The sequence below is a fragment of the Nanorana parkeri genome, unplaced genomic scaffold (genome assembly GCF_000935625.1).
Source record: "Nanorana parkeri isolate BGI_ZX_2015 unplaced genomic scaffold, ASM93562v1 scaffold416, whole genome shotgun sequence".
Classification (NCBI taxonomy): Eukaryota; Metazoa; Chordata; class Amphibia; order Anura; family Dicroglossidae; genus Nanorana; species Nanorana parkeri.
In genome coordinates this window covers 269,714-275,324 of record NW_017306684.1, presented here as the reverse complement: position 1 = coordinate 275,324, position 5,611 = coordinate 269,714, and positions in this window count along the sequence as shown.

Here is a 5,611-nt window from a genome sequence, read left to right as displayed (position 1 = left end):
TATTACAATGACACCTGGTAGTGGGGGGATATATTACAATGACACCTGGAAGTGGGGGGGGGGATATATTACAATGACACCTGGAAGTGGGGGGGATATATTACAATGACACCTGGAAGTAGGGGGATATATCACAATGACACCTGGAAGTTGGGGGGAGGGATATATTACAATGACACCTGGAAGTGGGGGGATATATTACATTGACACCCTGAAGTTGAGGGGGTGGGGGGATATATTTGGCAGCAGGGGAACATTTTGTCCCTGACATTGACCAGCTGGAAGCAGACAAGTGTGAGGATTTGAGGAACTTTGACAAGGACCAAATTGTGATGTGTAGATGACTGGGTCAGAACAACCCCAAAACTGCAGCTCTTGTGGGATGTTCCCGGTCTGTAGTGGTCAGGACCGACTAAAAGTGGTCCAAGGAACGAAACCCAGCGACAGGGTCATGGGAGGCCAAGGCTCAGTGATGCCCATGGGGAGGGAATGCTCCCCCATGTAGTCCAATCCAATAGAAGAGCTACTGTAGATCAATTTGATCAAAACGTTAATGCTGGTTCCGATAGAAAGGTGTCTGAACACACGGGTGCATCACAGTTCGTTGATTAGGGGGACACGTAGCTGCAGACTGGTTGGGGGAGCCCATGCTGACCCATGTGCACCCTCAAAACTACCTACAATGGGCACATGAGCAAAGATAATGTGCCCTGCATCGTTGCAAAAATGGTTGAAGAATGGTTTGAGGAAGACAACGGCAAGATTGAGGTGTTGACTTGGATTCCAAATTCTCCAGATCTCAGTCCAATCAAGCATCTGTGGGATGTGCTGGAAAAACAAGTTCCATCCATGGAGGCCGATCACCCCACAACTTAAGGACTTAAAGGACCTCCTACTGACAGCTTGGTATCAGATATCATAGCATACCTTAAGACATATGTGTCGTCCAAATGGTACCTCGAGGCCAAACTGACGGGCTCCTTAGGGCCCCTGGATGTCCTTTGAACCTTGACCTGATGCTTTCAATCAAGGTTCCCACCACCACTTTCCACCACAAGTGTTCCTCCTGTTGCAACCACGAATACCCCTAATGGATCGAATTGGTCTTCTCCCCACAGTACCGACCCTCATGGCTATGGGGTCTGCTAGGTGTTGTTTGTGTAGCACATATCTGATGCGCAGCGTTCCAGCGGAGTGTATCCATATTGCAAGGATCTAGTTATTCAGTTTCAATGTATGGATGTAATTTGCTTGTCATGTCTGGATTTCAATCTGCGCACTGTTACATAGTCTATGCGGCATATCAACGCTTGATCGTTGTGTAATGTTTTATTTTTTATTGTTCTCAATAAAAATCTAACATGCTAAAAAAAAAAAAAAGACATGTGTCAAACTCAAGGCCCAGGGGCCAATTCCGGCCAACCAGGCCATTTCCTAGACTTCTACTTTCAGATCTTGGTATTAAGTTATTACTAAAACCCATGATAATCGAATGCAGAGGCAATTCTGATAAAGATTAGATACATTTATATAGTCTTACAGGCCCTTTGAGGGCAACCATAATGTTAATGCGGCCCACGAATAAATTGAGTTTGACACCCCTGAGGTCTAGTGGAGTTTGTGTATTGAAACGTTAGGGCGGTTTAAGCGGCAAAAGTGTTGCCTACTCACCTAAAATTAGGTGGGTGACCATAATCTTGTGGCAGATACATTTTTTTTTCTTATGGATGAGGGCCACACAATACTCCACCACTGCAATTCACAGGAATATGGCTCAGTTTACTAATTAACTCCAACCTCTCCCTATGCTGTATAAACACCCCCACCCCCATTATTGGTTGCTGTGATGCAATGCTGGCCATTAAAACTGGGAGCCAAAATTTGCCGGTTAAAGGCAAACATGAATTGTATGAGCATGCTTGATAACTGATAAACTTTGGCAAACTATAACCCAAACATTTACTTTGAGCTTCACCCATCGTTGCTTCAGATACAATTCTAAAGAATAATTGGGACATAATAAATATTAGGATCATAAAGTAGGTATACGGAAGAAAAAAAAAGGCCACAATAAACATCCGTTGTATACTGATGGCTTGGCATAAGCTCTTGCAATATTTACCATTTCTTAGGAATTCTATCAAACCTACAATATAAAAACAGACAACTTGTTGCGAGGACATGCAGAATTCAGGAAAGGCTGAGATAGAATATCGGAGGACTGACACGTAAAGAAGAGTAGGAGGTATCATATATAGCTTTTATGTATTTTCATTTCTCTAACTACATTCAAAAAAGAGATTTTATGTATACCGGCATATGTGAGCCCGTTCCTGGAAAGAGTACGGCTGAGGACAGTGCCTAGAATGCTGAAGAAAGAGGGTATGACAGGGGGCAGTATGTACAGGAGAGGAGTGTGGAGGATATGACAGGGGGCAGTATGTACAGGAGAGGAGTGTGGGGGGTATAACGGGGGGCAGTATGTACAGGAGAGGAGTGTGGAGGGTATGACGGGGGGCAGTATGTACAGGAGAGGAGTGTGGGGGGTATGACAGGGGGGCAGTATGTACAGGAGAGGAGTGTGGAGGGTATGACTGGGGGCAGTATGTACAGGAGAGGAGTGTGGAGGATATGACGGGGGGCAGTATGTACAGGAGAGGAGTGTGGAGGATATGATAGGGGGCAGTATGTACAGGAGAGGAGTGTGGAGGATATGATAGGGGGCAGTATGTACAGGATATACTAACTGCAGCCAAAAGGTTTTTGGACAAATGAGAGAAGGGTTTGGACCTCTGTGAGGTATTATTTATTCTTTGTGTCCCCATTGAGAAAAATGTATCTGTCTTCCCGTCAATCCTGTTACCTGGATAGGATGTTTGGGGATGTCAGTCCTGGTGGGAAACAGCAATAAAAAGAGACTTCAGGAAGCTGAAAGACAGCTTTCCACCCCATGTGACAGCACTGGACCAATCAGTAGCACCACTGTATTAGAGGGAGGAGAGTGAGTCATATACCCGATATGCCTCCCCATACCTGGAAGTGCCGGGTCATTTCTTGCACCAAATGTTGTGGGTGTGACGTAGATCTCTATGATTTTTGCTTGATCTAATATACTAACATTGGCCTGTTGATTGACTAGCCATGGTCATTTGCTGGTCGTATGAGAGGAAGAGGGAATAAGTCACATAATTGTCCCTCATACACGGTAGTACCGGATATTTTCTTTTTTTATTATTATAGTCATACAGGATTTATATAGAGCCAACAGTGTACACAGTGCTTTACAAAATAGAGGGAGACAGTACAATTACAATGCATAGACATGTAAGTGGGTTTAGGGTGTGGCTGCTTCACAGAGGGAATCACACGTAATGGTCTTTTAAACAAGGTAACGTTTATTACCGGAGAGCCGGTAGTATGAAGAATATTTACAATAGTAAAGCAAACGGTTTCACTCCAGGCATGGAGACACAGGTACACAGTACAGTCACTTCAGATGTAAGCGATAGTGATATTCGCTAGCTTTCTCGGCACTTCCCACTGACTGGCACAGTCTAAACCCAAGTACACAATACGTATCTGTAAAGGCTGATAACACTCTACCCGGAAGCAGCGGTATTCGTTCCGTACAGGGAGATAGGAGTCTGGCCCACTCCTAAGCAACTGGGAGTCTTTCATCCGACCCGGATTGCCGCTACAGGACTCCGTAGGAACCCTGAACTATCCCTCACAGGCCGAAACACTGTCCCTGAACTCTCCTAACTCTCCCTCACAAGCAAGATATTTGTCCCTGTCTACTTCCACACGTGTTCTGCCCAAAAACGTGGCTGGGCCTCCTATATAAGATGACCACTCCAAAATGGCCGACCAAATCTCCTGAGAATTCCTGTCCTATCAGGACACCAGGCTTCTCCAAAATGGTGCTGGCTAAACAGTTCTGAACATATTTACACATAAACCTATCAAAATCGGCTGACAGTAGTCATATACACTTATTAACCCACTTTATCCTGCAACCAGCTAGGCTGCCCTGTCAGACATGTGCACCAGCAACAAATTTGTTTAGTTTCGCTTTGATTCGGATTTTGCTTTATTTTGCTTTTCGGAATTCGGGGTCCGAAAGTCAATTCGTTTCAGAATTCGGATTCGGACTAAATTCGTTAGCGGGAAATCCGTCCGAACGTCCGTTTCGTTTACGTTTCGTTTCATTTTCGTTTAGTTCGTTCGTTGCCGCAAAGTGACATTTAAGAGGGGAAAAAAGGTTTTTTTGTTCTCAAATGTCACTTCGCTGCAACAAAATTTCCACAAAAAAAAAGGAATTGGAATTTCGGATTCGTTTGCATTCGTTATCTCTGTAATTCGGATACATCCGAATCCCCGAAATTTCTGAAATTTCGTCCGAATTTCGATTCGGAACGAAGCGAATCGCACATGTCTACAATGCAATCTAATACAGGACAAACAGACAGGAGAGGGAGTAAAAGGAAAGGTGAGTATGTGCTTGTCATGCTAACATGGTACTTTGCCCAACCCGGGAGATGGACGGGTCAGCTATTAGTAATCCCCGGTGAATGCTCTCAATATAGTTTGAGAGATTTATTTTAATGGTCTGTTTATTTTTCAGGATGATGAAGTTGTATTTCCTGCTGCTGGCATTCATCACCGGGGTACTCACCCGCGGAGGTATGTTCTACAGCCTATTATTATGCATCATAAGATGCAAAATAGAGAATCCCAACACTCTGTCCACTTTTACAAGCAAGCAAGGCTTTCAGTTTCTGAGCTCTATGTGACAGTAGCATTGTGTACCAGGTACTCATTCCATTGTCTTCTTTATAGCTATTTCCTCAAAAGGCATGAGAATGCTAGAATTGTGAAGGACCTGTATGGCTGTACATCTGCAGTGTGATTATCCAAGGCACGGATGCTCCTCACTAATAGGTTTAGGAGATTTAGCATGATATACGGTAATGTCACTACTGTGCTGCTCGTTGTCCTCCCTGCTGGAGAGAAAGCTGTGCCCTAGACATGTAAGCTGTGGAAAAATTTGGTTCGGATGTTTCATTATTTCAGGATTCGCGTCCGAAATTCAATTTGGTTTTGGGTTTCGTATTCGGAAGAAATCAAAATTTCATTCGTTTCAGATAGGTTTCCCAACGAATATTCGTTAAGACTACCAGAGAAAACCATATGCAGGTATTAAGACTAAATATGAATACCCTAGACCCAAATGGCATTCAGGATCCGAATTTCCTAATGACATTCAGGAAGCTCCCGAATGCAATTCGGATCCCGAATGCCATTCGGGTCTGGGAGCCATGTACATATATCACTAAACCTGAGGCTCCCAGACCCAAATGGCATTCAGGTGCTCCAGAATGCAATTCGGAAATCCGCATCCCGAATGCCATTCGGGATGCCTCAGCTTTAGTATTATATGTATATACTGTATATGGCTCCCATGTTGCCGTAACAACAATTCTTATTAGACCCATTCGGATGCATTAAACCGAAAAACGCATCTGGCCAGAAAAGTAAATTGCCCGATTCAGCTTAGTTTTTGAACGAAATTCAGACAGGATCTGAAATTCGGAAACATTCTCCAATGGGG